The 15,250-nt window shown below is 42.8% G+C and overlaps 1 non-coding gene across 1 annotated transcript; it reads right to left on the bottom strand.

Annotated features, from left to right (window-relative positions):
• Positions 1-13,725: 13,725 nt before the first annotated feature.
• On the bottom strand, positions 13,726-13,799 carry Trnat-ugu. The gene has a single exon. It is a non-coding gene; the product is annotated as a tRNA-Thr (tRNA).
• Positions 13,800-15,250: the final 1,451 nt, after the last annotated feature.

Genomic DNA, 15,250 nt, shown 5'->3' on the forward strand with positions numbered 1-15,250 from the left:
TTTGAGAGAAGTGAGCTGGCTTTAGAGTTTTGTGAGATCCACAACATTTTTACGTAAATGTAAATGCGATATGTGCCACCTAACGTTCATTAATAAGGCAAGTCCGCCCAAGTGTAGGGTTTTCTATTTCTTGTTTGAGGAAAATAAACAGATTTTAACGATATTTAAATTCTTCTGACTGAAAATGATTCAGAGATAAGTTATATTTAGTACTTCATAACGGACATGATCTCTTAGTATTTATTACAAAGCAAATAACGTTAAAGGAGTATGTTATTAATAAGCACAATTGAGGTAACAGAGGAATGTTTCATACCAGTGAACATTTCATGAATAGTGCCGTTGGCATGCTGAGTGTTCCATCATCGATATCATTGGCTTAGACTGTAAAGTAAGATCTGTTCACAGGACTGAGAATAGGTGTTGGCCAATACGTGATTTAGTGAAGTTAAAATATTTCTAAGAAGATTAATTGAAACTTTTAGACTTACGAGACAACATTCAGAGGTTATGAATAGCTATTTGCATCGAGCACTGGAGCGTATAGAAATAATGATACACTTTGAAGCTAATCTGAAACGGAAGTTTGTGAGCGATATTAATAATAATGGCGATGAGTTTTGAAAACAATAGTTGTACATCGAGGCTCCTTGTTATCATTTATCTTCAGCATTTATGTAGTGGTGAGTGCTTTAGCAGTACCTCGAGCCGTGATACATTTGTAAGAGGGTTGGTTCAAATGGCTCTGAGCACTATGGGACTTAACATCTGAGGTCATAAGTTCCCTAGAACTTAGAACTACTTAAACCTAACTAACCTAAGGACACACACACACACATCCACGCCCGAGGCAGGATTCAAACCTACGACCGTAGCGGTCGCGCGGTTCCAGACTGTAGCGCCTAGAACGGCTCGGCCACACGGTCGGCTTGTAAGAGGGAATCTCTACTTGACTATAAGCCTGACAGTTATGCCTTTTCATACGTGTCAGAACCACCACGTCTTCGTCAAAAGAGTGTTCCATTCATAGTTCACTTCACATATTGCAGTACTTTAATTTCGAGAAGAAATAGGGAATATTTATTAGGCTATTATTTGATTAGAAGTCAGCACTGGCAGTATGCTGTGTTTGGCAACTCTGAAAGTGTTAGGCACGTTATACCGATCAACTGTACTGTTGCTTACAGGTAAAGCTTGCTGCTTTTAAATTTCTGTAAAGTGATATCATAGCCGGAACTAGAACAAAGTTGCCTGCTTGAGTTTCTTTCCCGTTTCTCATTAATACCGAATTCACAAACATCAGAGCGGGAAAGATCGTGCACTCCTACCTATTTAGGCACACAATACGAGTCGGTATAGGGCGAAGCCTCATAAATGCACCGGCCCAGAATGGTTTCTGGAAGACTCCACACACATGTGCTTGATTACGTGGCGCTCGCTGTAGGCTACCTCGCCTTAGCATGCGTATCTGGAGCACAAGGAGGCGAACGCGTCATGGGCGCAGCTCCGAATAGTGTCCGTGTGTTGTGTGGCAGTTGAGTAACCTAGGATGACGGCGGCTTCGTTCTCTAGTAGTGTAGAGACCACGACTTACCGTCGCCGAGAGCAGTACGAAAGCGAGTGCTACGCGCTGCTAGGTGGTGGGATCCTCTGATTCAATTGCCCACGAGTGCACTCCCGGCTGACCCTAATAGAAGTGGCCTCTCGTTTTAGTTAACGCTGATGGAAGCGCGGGGGTGCCAAAATGCGATTACTGCGTCCACGCGGCTCTCAAAAAACGACAAAAAAACGCCGGTCGTAATGGTTCAATTTGCGTGTAATGAGAATGCGTTAATGCGGAAACTGCGTCTTCGTAACGGGATATAGCAGCCCAAATGGCACGAAAGGTCGTTTCCGAAATATTCTGCCCCGTGGCAGTCACACGATTTCAAACGAGTCTGAATAATTCGGTTGCACGTTTACGTATTAACATGAGGGGTGACACAAACAGCTTTTCAAAATATACTTTTACATGTGCTTTCATACGTGCTAGCACTTGTGGTCTACGATCACGCACACACTATCATTTAAAAATAAGCGATTGTTTTATAGGTTTTGGACCCGTGGTCTGTTGTTCTACTTCTGTTGATAGCAACCATTTTACACATTACCGTCAACCATACAATATACTGTAAATTATTCACTAATTATACAATGTTTCCTAATTATAATGAATAATACTATAGAAAGGGACAGAAATGATACATTTTTTTTATGTCAAATCACTTATTCGTTACTGTAGGTGGGCTCAATAGAAAGCGAAATATTGTATATATTGTATGTAGGCTGTTTAGGCTTTTATGTAGGTAACGCCACGTAGTGCTCTGTATGAAAATCGCTGACTGCACTGTGTGCAGTCTGTGGCTGGTTGGAGTCATTGTTGGAATATTCGCTATTGTAGTGTTGGGAACAGCTCGTAGCGTTGGGCAGTTGGAGGTGAGCCGCCAGCAGTGGGGGATGTTGGGAGTGAGATTCCAGAGTTTTGAGCGGACGATCTGGACGTGTGTCCGTCAGAAAAGGGAAATTTGATTCATTGGATGTCACATAATTATGTATATATAATGACTTTTGAACATTATTAATGTAAATACATTGTTTCTTCTCTATCAAAATCTTTCATTTACTAACTATGTCTATTAGTAGTTAGTGCCTTTAGTAGTTAGAATCTTTTATTCAGCTGGCAGTATTGGCGCTCACTGTATTGCAATAGTTCGAGTAACGATGACTTTTGTGAGATAAGTGATTCATGAAAGGTATAGGTTATTGTATAGGTTATTGTTAGTCAGGGCCATTCTTTTGTAGGGATTATTGAAAGTCAGACTGCGTTGCGCTAAAAAATATTGTGTGTGAGTTTATTGATGATCAGAGTAAGTAAAGAGAGAAATGTTTGAGTACGTTGAGTTTTGCTCATCTGTTTGAAAATCAAATAACGTAAAAGGTTTTCCAGCATTATCATTCTTAATTTTTCTAAGGGGACCTAAGCAACAGGGGAACGTTACAATATATATATATATATATATATATATATATATATATATATATATATATATATATATATATTGTAACCTCTCCACACGAAAAATGTTAAATTAAAAACGGAAATGGAGCCTAGTTTAACCTCCCAACAAAATAATGTTTAATAAAAAATGTGAAATGGAACCATGCGTGAACTCCCCACAAAATTGATAAATGAAAATTGACCAAAAACCCACAATAATATCAATTAAATAATGAACCAAGAACGAAATGTAACCTCCTAACAGAAATAATAATATCTGGTAAATTTTATAAGGACAGCAGCGCTGGCCTTCGGCCCTGTATTCTGAATAACAAAAGCAAAATTCTTACCTCAATAAAAACTGCAACTATATCTGCTCTTATTTATCGACACAGCTTCGTGCAATGCTGGCGTATATATATATTTTTTTGATTCTTGGAAGGAATGCATAGGAAAAATTCTTTAAATTGAAATGAATGCTTTTTCTTCAAAAGAGTGGAAAAATTCTTTACATTGAAATGAATACTTTTCTTTAAAAGAGTTACTTTATAAAAAAATTATTACTGGGGCATTTTTTCTGAACAAATTAAATTACAATTAACATACATTATTAAATATGCGCAAGGCTGCTTCTTTACCTTCTACAACAATACTCATCCTCCAGAGTCCTGACCAGAGTCGCGACCAGAGCACACAGCCAACGCACGCCGACTCCCTACTACCGTATCCGACTACTGCTGCAGACTGACTACTACTGCAAACTCGCGCAACAACTAACAATAAACTACTCTCTGGTCAGAGATTCTGTCATGCCTCGCCCATCGCCGGCGAAGCATACACCTTACAATATATATATATATATATATATATATATATATATATATATATATATATATATAGGGTGTTAGGGTGTTACCAAAAGGTACAGTCAAATTTCAGGAAACAAAATAAAGAAAAGATGTTATGTGGACATGTGTCCGGAAACGCTCAATTTCCATGTTAGAGCTCATTTTAGTTTCGTCAGTATGTACTGTACTTCCTCGATTCACCGCCAGTTGGCCCAATTGAAGGAAGGTAATGTTGACTTCGGTGCTTGTGTTGGCATGCGACTCATTGCTCTATAGTACTAGCATCAAGCACATCAGTACGTAGCATCAACAGGTTAGTGTTCATCACGAACGTGGTTTTGCAGTCAGTGCAATGTTTACAAATGCGGAGTTGGCAGATGCCCATTTGATGTATGGATCAGCACAGGGTAATAGCCGTGGCGCGATACGTTTGTATCGAGACAGATTTCCAGAACGAAGGTGTCCCGACAGGAAGACGTTCGAAGCAATTGGTCGGCGTCTTAGGAGCACGGAACATTCCAGCCTATGACTCGCGACTGGGGAAGACCTAGAACGACGAGGACACCTGCAATGGACGAGGCAATTCTTCATGCAGTTGACGATAATCCTAATGTCAGCGTCAGAGAAGTTGCTGCTGTACAAGGTAACGTTGACCACGTCACTGTATGGAGAGTGCTACGGGAGAACCAGTTGCTTCCGTACCATGTACAGCGTGTGCAGGCACTATCAGCAGCTGATTGGCCTAAACGGGTACACTTCTGAGAATGGTTCATCCAACAATGTGTCAATCCTCATTTCAGTGGAAATGTTCTCTTTACAGATGAGGCTTCATTCCAACGTGATCAAATTGTTAATTTTCACAATCAACATTTGTGGGCTGACGATAATCTGCACGCAATTGTGCAATCACATCATCAACACAGATTTTCTGTGAACGTTTGGGCAGGCATTGTTGGTGATGTCTTGATTGGGTCCCATGTTCTTCCACCTACGCTCAATGGAGCACGTTATCATGATTTCATACGGGATACTCTACGTGTGCTGCTAGAACATGTGCCTTTACAAGTACGACACAACATGTGGTTCATGCACGATGGAGCTCCTGCACATTTCAGTCGAACTGTTCGTACGCTTCTCAACAACAGATTCGGTGACCGATGGATTGGTAGAGGCGGACCAATTCCATGGTCTCCACGCTCTCCTGACCTCAACCCTCCTGACTTTCATTTATGGGGGCAGTTGAAAGCTATTGTCTCAGCAACCCCGGTACCAAATGTACAGACTCTTCGCGCTCGTATTGTGGACGACTGTGATACAATACACCATTCTCCAGGGCTGCATCAGCGCATCAGGGATTCCATGCGACGGAGGGTGGATGCATGTATCCTCGCTAACGGAGGACACTTTGAACATTTCCTGTAACAAAGTGTTTGAAGTCACGCTGGTACGTTCTGTTGCTGTGTGTTTTCATTCCATGATTAACGTGATTTGAAGAGAAGTAATAAAATGAGCTCTAACATGGAAAGTAAGAGTTTCCGGACACATGTCCACATAACATATTTTCTTTCTTTGTGTGTGAGGAATGTTTCCTGAAAGTTTGGCCGTTCCTTTTTGTAACACCCTGTATACCACTGGCCATTAAAATTGCTGCACAAAGAAGAAATGCAGATGATAAACGGGTATTCATTGGACAAGTATATTATACTAGAACTGACATGTGATTATATTTTCACGCAATTTGGCTGCATAGATCCTGAGAAATCAGTACCCAGAACATCCACCTCTGGCCGTAATAACGGCCTTGATACGCCTGGGCATTGAGTCAAACATAGCTTGAATGCCGTGTACAGGTACAGCTGCCCATGCAGCTTCAACACGATACCACAGTTCATCAAGAGTAGTGACTGGCGTGTTGTGACGAGCCAATTGCTCGGCCACCATTGACCAGAGGTTTTCAATTGGTGAGAAATCTGGAAAATATAGTGGCCAGGGCAGGAGTCGAACATTTTCTGTATCTAGAAAGGCCCGTACAGGAGCTGCAACATGCGGACGTGCATTATCTTCCTGAAATGTAGGGTTTCGCAGGGATCGAATGAAGGGTAGAGCCACGGGTCGTAACACATCTGAAATGAAACGTCCACTGTTCAAAGTGCCGTCAATGCGAACATGAGGTGACCGAGACGTGTAACCAATGGCACTACATACCATACCATCACGCCGGGTGATACGCCAGTATGGCGATGACGAATACACGCTTCCAATGTGCGTTCACCGCGATGTCGCCAAACACGGATGCGAACATCATGATGCTGTAAACAGAACCTGGATTCATCCGAAAAAAATGACGTTCCATTCGTGCACCCAGGTTCGTCGTTAGTACACCATCGCAGGCGCTCCTGTCTGTGATGCAGCGTCAAGGGTAACCGCAGCCATGGTCTCCTAGCTGATAGTCTATGCTGCTGCAAACGTCGTCGAACTGTTCGTGCAGTTGTCGAGACGTGGCTGCACGATCCGTTACAGCCATGCGAATAAGATACCTGTCATCTCGACTGCTAGTGATACGAGGCCTTTTGGATCCAGCACGGTATTCCGTATTACCCTCCTGAACACACCGATTCCATATTCTGCTGCTTGTGTATGATAAATCGGTTGGAAACTTTCCTCATGTCAGCACGTTGTAGGTGTCGTCACCGGTACCAACCTTGTGTGAATGTTCTGAAACGATAATCATTTGCATATCACAGCATCTTCTTCCTGTCGGTTGAATTTCGCGTCTCTAGCACGTCATCTTCGTGGTGTAGCAATTTTAATAGCCAGTAGTAAATAGTAGTTGTGTACTCATAATTTAATTGCAGTCTCTGACCTAAGCAACTGTAATGGTTGTATCGTTTGCTACAAAAATCCAGTATTAATAATTTGAAAAAAAAAATGATAATCTCCTGGACATTACAAGAGGCGGATCTGGTTTTTAATAGTGTATATGTACACCACGGACGGCAATACATGCTCTGCAGCGCGCTCACATGTCAGTCACAGTGTTGGTAAGGAATTCTGGTTAGCAGAGCGTTCCATTCCTCCACCAGCACGTTTGACAACTGCTGGATGGCTGTTGATGTTTGCGCAAGTGTCGCAATACGTCTCCCAGACGCATCCCTCTCTTATTCAGTGGGGTTTAAGTTGAGTGATCAGACATGCCAGTGCATTGCCGAATATCCTCTCGTTCCAAGAGCTCCACTACCTGCGCTGCTCGCTGCGGTTGTGTACTGTCTTCCATAGACATAGAGTGAGGGCCAAATGCACCTTTGAAAACATGCACATGGGGAAGGAGTACAGTGCCACATTAGCTCTGACGAGAGAGTGTACCGTGTTCAATGATTTGGAAGTCAGTACGTCCATGCAACGTATGCCTCAACACATCATAACACATGGACCACCAGAATGATCATATTCGACGATATACTTGGGTGCATTACGTGTTCTAACCTCTCAGCATATGAGCTTACGTCCAGAATCATTACTCAGACTAAATCTGCTCTCATCCAAGAGGAGCACGGAAGCCCATGCCTCGCTGATCCAGTCCATATGTTTGTGCCACAACCGGAATCAGTGCCACTGATGTGCGGGTGTCAACAGAACACAACGCACTGAAACAGTCTCGTGGATTAAACGTGTGCGCCGGACCGAGGTTCCAACTCCTGACTTTTGCCTTTCGCGGGCTAGTGCACTACCATTAGTGCTGGTCCAGGAAGTTCCGCAGGTTAATTTCTGTGAAGTTTGGAAGGTAGGAGTTGAGGTACTGGCAGAAGTAGAGCTGTGAGGACGTCTTTTGGTACGTCAGATGATGGAGCGCTTGCCCGGAGAAGACAATGGTCCCGAGTTCGAGTCTCGGTCCGGCATACAGTTTTAATGTGCCAAGAAGCTTCGTACCGTTGCACACTGGTATTGCGTAATTTTTTTGTATGAATTTAATTGAATACTGCTTCATACAACGATAACTGTGTCGTTATTCCTATTGTATGAAATAGTTTTGGAAGTACTCTTTTATGTTTGTTAAAGCCACGGCTAATTTTTCTGAGGCTACTATCGCCAGAAATATCATACGTATCCTAACGTGAAGGCATCCGTCTTACTCACGATGGATTAAAAAGCTTTCTTCAATATTACGCGATAATCCATTTAAACAATGCAAACAATGCTTAATTATTTTTTCTGTGAGGCTGGATGCTACAGGATAGCTGCCTATGTGCAATGGCAGCGTAATCATTTATAGATATTACTATTAATAAAAAACTGTACCTCTGACCTAATACGAATTGGAAAATATTACAAGACGCTGTTTTCAATTTACTGAGATTATTCAAATTGTTCAAATGGCTCTAAGCACTATGGGGCTTAACATCTGAGGTCATCAGTCCCCTAGACTGAGAACTACTTAAACTTAACTAACTTAAGGACATCACACACATCCATGCCCGAGGCAGGATTCGAACCTGCGACCGTAGCAGCAGCGCGGTTCCGGACTGAAGCGCCTAAAACCGCTCGCCCACAGTGGCCGGCGTTGAGATTATTCTTTTTAATAGTTTTAGCATTAAATGACTGTTAATAATGAGCTTACACAGAATGCTCAAGGCAACACTTAATTATTACGTACTGAATCATTTGCGGGATAGGTACTCACTGCTGACAAAAACACTTATTACAATTATTAATTTCATATATATTCAATAAAATTCTATTACTACTACATATAATTGTATCAGTTACAGACCGTGAACAATTAGCGTCCGTCAGCTAGAACATCAGATTCAATAAGATAATGAAACCAAAAAAATAAGCTCATTCTTCTTGTACAAAGGGTCAACTAAGACCGCAGATAGAGCTTCTCCATTGTTGACTATCAATGACTGATTTATACTCTTTTTCACCGGAGAATATGCTATACTCGCTGCAAAATGAAAATTTCATACTGGCACAACGGAATGGTGACCGGGTGAAGAGACCACACCACCGCAGTCACCGTGCCACAGTGAAGCGTGAGACTACGTGCTTATTAATCCTGTTGAATGTTCTTGCTATTGCGCCCACTGCTTGACATGGCCTTTTGCTTCCGCTGCTACAACCGAGCGTGATCGGTTACCTTCCCTCCTTTGTGCAAAAGTGCCTGTGGTTCAGAACGCTCTCCATGCGAGTGAAACAATGCCAAATTCCTGGGCTAGAATAGTCGTACCTCGTCCTTCTCCCAGTTTCATGATGATTCTTCCCCGCATGAAGCCATCCGAACGTTGTCTCCGGGCCACGTTGCAGTGAAGAACACCACCACGGTGCGCCGTAACTGTCTCCTCCTGTTACTTCACTGCCTCGTGTTACGGGATCATACCCGTTTGGCGCTATAGTCGACCTGATCTCTCACCATGTGACGTCCAGCTTTTGGTGCACGTCCGGGAGAACTCTGGAAACGCGCTTCTGTACTTTCATTCATGTCCATCGAGTAGTTAATGTGCTGAGTTTATCTAGCTCGTCCTTAAGTTTTACAGAGCAATTTAATAGTGGTGGCTGAAGTACACTCCGCTTACAACGCAAGCTGTCTTGCTGAGTTTAACAGTAGCTACTACAGTTGTCACAGGTTACAGCCACCACAACGTCCCCAAGTTTGCAAACTCGATTGGGGCTCATCTACACGGCCAACTAGGTAGGGCCCCCTAGGAATCGGAGCGAAGGAGTAAGAGATTAATCCCAGTGTCAACCGTCGGGTGAGTCTAATTTCTCCGATGAGAGATGGTTTCGGAGTCTGTGCAGGATAGAGAGTACAAATTTCCAAAGTAGTAGAAAAATTTCAAACGTCGAGGCCTAGAGATGCGACACGAAAGTGACCGGTAGCTCAGCAGGTAAATTGCCAGGATCCAGCTTTAATCTGTCATGAAGTTTTATAACAACGTTAACTCCCCTTCAGAGTGAAACATCACTGTGGATGTATAAATATATGTTATGGTGTCAACTTAAAGACAAATGTGAGCAACGTAGTTGGAGAAAATGAGGTAGTGCAAGAGATCAGTTCTTGTGATGTTTTATTTTAAATGACATGCCTGTTAACTTCAAAGGTCTCTTCCAGTCGTGCTGACATGTCCTGACGTTAATCTAAGCTGGTGTCTACTTCTGTTTTCAAAAGTTGGCACAAAAGCAGATTGGTAAATAACCCATCGTTTGCTCATTTGGGCTGTAGGCAAACACTAATTCGCTGGAAAAACTTCGACGACCTCTCCAACACTCACGAGGGCTCCTCACTGGTCGGAAGGAAGATGCAGACCTTTTTTTTTTTTTTTTTTTGGTCCCGCGTCCGGCCATCCTGATTTTTAGGTTAGGTTTTCCGTGATTTCCCTAAATCTCTCCAGGCAAGTGCCGAGATGGTTCCTTTGAAAGGGCACGGCCAACTTCCTTCCCCGTCCTTCCCTAATCCGATGAGACCGATGACCTCGCAGTCTGGTCTCCTCCTCCACAACAGCCAACTTTTTTGGATAATATTTCATTTCTAGACTAGTTTCCGAAGCTTGAACATCTTATTGCAGGCCTACATACAGGACAAGGGCGTTAAAAATTATAAACTAATTATGTGATAAAGACAAGAGAATTGTATGCAAATAATTATCTTACATAAAAATACTCTAAAACATTAATGGGTTGCTTATAGAGTTTTCTTCGGAGATGTAATTAAAGTCAGATACTGCAGGCTTCAATTCAACTTGATGATCAAGTTACTGATAAACATATTATACAGAAAAAAGGAAAAGAAACTTGAGGATCTTTAAGATGACGATTAGTTTGGTTTTAGGAAACGTAAAGGCAACTGAGATGCAGTTGTGCTTGATAATGGAAGCCAGACTGAAGGAAAATCAAGACACGTACTTAGGAGCAACCGACCTATAAAAATGTTCGGCAGTGTCGAATGGTGCAGTATGTTCGAAACTGGCAGGAAAACAGGCGTAAGCTATAGTGAAAGGCTGGTAAAATACGCAAGAATGGAGAGGTAAGCATAAGAATGGAGGACCAAAAACGAAACACGATTAAACACGTTGTAAAACAAGGATGGGCCCTGTAGCTGCACGGTCAGGGCGGTGTGTTACTAAGCGTAAGAATCTGGGTTCGATTCTCGGCCCCGTTGGAGATTTTCTGTGCTCGGGGCCTACGCGCTGTGTTGTCCTTACGATCACTGTCGTAAAAGACACTACACTGTTAAGACGGCTGAACGGGCACTGTTCGAAAACCAATAGGGGGAAATGAGTGAAGTCATGTTGGAATGGTTCCAACAGAAAAGAGCAGAGGGAGCAAAAGTATCTCGCCCAGTTTTTCTAGAAAACCTTGGGCATTAAAGAAGATTTTAATGCCTCTTCCAGCTGGTTAACACGGTTTGAACAACGTCATGGTAACCGGGAGATATCCGTCCGAGGAAAAAAAATTAAGTGGGGATATTTACGATGCTTCTGAACTTCGTAATAATTACCAGGAGTTTACTGCACGAGAAAATTTAGAGCTGGATCAAATATACAATCCGGGTGAAACCGGGTTGTTTTTAAAGTGTCTACCAACAAAAACTTTAGCCTTCGACACAGATCGTAGTGCACCAGGCTATAAATCAAGCAAGGAAAGGACAACTGTGTTGTGCTGTGTCCATTGTACAGGACCACACAAAGATAAACTTGGTGTAGTAGGTAAAACAAAAAAACCGCGCCGTTTCAAAGGGAAATTAATGCACTATTTACCTGACCATTATTTTCAACAGAAAGCGGCCAGGATGGACTGCACAATATTTCAAACATGTTTCCATAATTGATTTATGCCAAGGGTGTGAGAACGTTTAGTGTCGAACGATATACTTGCAAGGTCTGTATTGTAGCTGGTCAATGCTCCATCGTATCCGAGCGAAAATGTTCTGGAACCAGATGACGGATGATATATCTAAAATATTTGCTGCCTAACGTGACAGCCTGAATCTAGCCAATGGATGAGGATGTTATCGCTGACTCGAAGAAAATTCATAGATGAAGTCTGCTAAAATCTTTCTGATAAGGGCAGCGATCTTCAAAGATTTTGGAAAGAATGAGCTATTGTAGACGCAATTTATAGTGTTTCAACGGTAGCCAAGTCATGGAAAAACATCCTAAAACTTATTAAACCAGTAATTCCGATGACGAAGAAGACTGAGCATTAGCAACGTTAGCTGCTGTTTTTGAAAAGTACTTCAGGACGAGAAACTGTTGAGAAAAAAACTATTTTTGAATGATTCATGTCGACCGCACAGAACAAGATCATGAGACGTTGAATAACAGTGCTGTTGTTTAGCGGCTTGAAGGCGTATCCGAGGTGGTGAATTACAGTAACTAAGATGACAACATTCTTACAATTTCAGAAACGTAATGAATCATGCAACAGCACTTCAGTGGGTCAAAGGGTTACCGGATCACCTGTAAGAGCAAGAAGATGCCCTCCTTTCTGACAAGTTGGTGATTTGTAAAATTCGCAGTGTGATGTGTAAAAGACAAGCTACCTCAGTCAGGCAGAGCATTTCACGACCATTTTCTTTCAGGCTAATGTAATGTGGAATTGGATTGTACTGAATTCCTTGTTAGGATAATATTTTCACACATTCGTTGATGATTAAAATAGAATTTACTACTAACATTAGTTAAGTATTTTCGATTATAACATTCTAATTAATGTTTGTTTTTGAGCAACACTAATACATTACTGTGTACTTTAATTGCGGATTATCATGGAATATCAAGTATCCAATTACCGCTGATAATCGAGAGCTTACGGTATTTGAAATGTGTTGAGACAAGAGAAATCTGAAGATTAGATGGGTCGACTGGATAAGTTATTAATTTATAGTATATATATACAAAGAAAGGCGTCACGGTGTATAGCAAACAACCTCCAAGGGTCCTCCTACAGTGTCAACCATTCATTGATAATCTAAAACGATCGATCGTCGGTAGTCAACAAACATCTAGTAGAGAACCCTGAGTACGGGTACAAGATTCAATATCCACAGACGTCAAAGGAGGATCATAAACCGGATTCGAACCGGACAAGGCAGATGTTGTTGTGATATATTGTGGACAAATGTGCGCAATCACAAGCTTGTACAATCTTACATCTCTAGATCTAGTGCTCTGGTCCATTCGATCGCTTCATCCCATTTGTGGTGAATGACCAATATCGTTCCTTTGTACTCTCAAAGAGGACACTCAACAACGGTATGGTGGACTTACTGTAAGAAGGTACCAAAGCCACAATTCGCAGTACCCACGCATCCCCGCTTGTGAATTACATAACACCGGTCTTGTCCGGTTCGAATCTGATTTATGATCCTCCTTTGACGTTTGTGAAGATGGAATCCTTGTATCCGCATGCAGGGTGCTCGACTAGATGTTTGTTGACTACAGATGACCGATCACTATGGATTTTACATGAATGGTTGACATTGTAAGAGGACCCGTGAAGGTTATTTGTTGTGCACCACGACGGCTTTCTTGATTGCAAGCGTTGGTGTTCTGCTTGTGCCACATCTCGATGAATGAGTAGCTGTGGACTCTTCTGAAGGCTGTCTCAGGCCTTCAGGAGAGCTTGTGATCTTGTTCGAGCTGGAGGTGGGATACTGTGGAGAACAGAAAGCCATAGGGTGTTCATAATCCGAATACGTCCCGTAATTATTCGCATTGCCTAACTGAGTTTGATGTCCATCTTCCTAATGTGTGCACTATTGATCCAAATTAGAATTATATATTAATACCTTCAGCTGCTGACGGGCGTTGATATATATCAACGGGGACAGTTGAATATGTGTGCCCCGACCGGGATTTGAACCCGGGATATCCTGCTTACATGGCAGACGCTCTATCCATCTGAGCCACCGAGGACACAGAGGATGGGACGACCGCAGGACCTACCCCGCACGCCTCCCGCAAGACCCACATTCTCACCTTATATGTCGACACACTACATTCGTAGTGTCCCTACCTAACACACTCATTACTCGTGGAAGACATTCTTACCAAGTTCCGTAAGAGTTCGGGTAATATGTATGCATCCGCACAGAAGAAGAAGGTCATGGCCTGTATTTCCATAACTATATACTTATATGGATATGATGTCTGTTCTTTCGAATATGTCCGAAAATAACAGACACCATATCCATATAAGTATACTATTGATCCAGGTCGGACAGTAGTATTCAACAACAGAGTACGAAAGGGCTGATGCTGTGCATCCAAAAACAGGTGCCGGTCGGTGTGGCCGAGCGGTTCTAGGCGCTTCAGTCTGGAACCGCGTGACCGCTACTGTCGCAGGTTCGAATACTGCCTCGGGCATGAATGTGTGTGATGTCCTTAGGTTAGTTAGATTTAAGTAGTTCTAAGTTCTAGGGGACTGATGACCTCAGATGTTAGGTTCCATAGTGCTCAGAGCCATTTGAACCATTTGAGCCAAAAACAGGTACCAACAAGCTTTTGAGCAGTAATGTCTCTCGTTTTGACTTTAGCAGCTACATTTGAAAGTTGCTGCTTGTAAGTTAAGAGTTCTATCTAGAGTTGATCGTAGGTACTTTGATGTAATGCAGTATGAGAAGATTTAGCCTCATAATTTATCACTAGCAGTCTAGATGACAGGCATCTTATCCGCATGGCTGTAACGGATCGTGCAGCCACGTCTCGATCCCCGAGTCAACATATGGGGACGTTTGCAAGACAACAACCGTCTGCACGAACAGTTCGACAACGTTTGCAGCAGCATGGACTATTAGCTCGGAGACCATGGCTGCGGTTACCCTTGACGCTGCATCACAGACAGGAGCGCCTGCGATGGTGTACTCAACGACGAATCTGGGTGCACGAATGGCGAAACGTCATTTTTTCGGATGAATCCAGGTTCTGTTTAGAGCATCATGATGGTCGCATCCGTGTTTGGCGACATCGCGGTGAACGCACATTGGAAGTGTGTATTCGTCTTCGCCATACTGGCGTATCATCCGGTGTGATGGTATGGGGTGCCATTGGTTACACGTCTCGGTCACGTCTTGTTCGCATTGACGGCACTTTGAACAGTGGACGTTAAATTTCAGATGTGTTACGACCCGAGGCTCTACCCTTCATTCGATCCCTGCGAAACCCTACATTTCAGCAGGATAATGCACGACCGCATGTTGCAGGTCCTGTATGGGCCTTTGTGGATACAGAAAATGTTCGACTGCTGCCCTGGCCACCACATTCTTCAGATGTCTCACGAATTGAAAACGTCTGGTCAATGGTGGCCGAGCAACTGGCTCGTCACAATTCGCCAGTCACTACTCTTGATGAACTGTGGTATCGTGTTG

The sequence above is a fragment of the Schistocerca americana genome, chromosome 2 (genome assembly GCF_021461395.2).
Source record: "Schistocerca americana isolate TAMUIC-IGC-003095 chromosome 2, iqSchAmer2.1, whole genome shotgun sequence".
Lineage (NCBI taxonomy): Eukaryota > Metazoa > Arthropoda > Insecta > Orthoptera > Acrididae > Schistocerca > Schistocerca americana.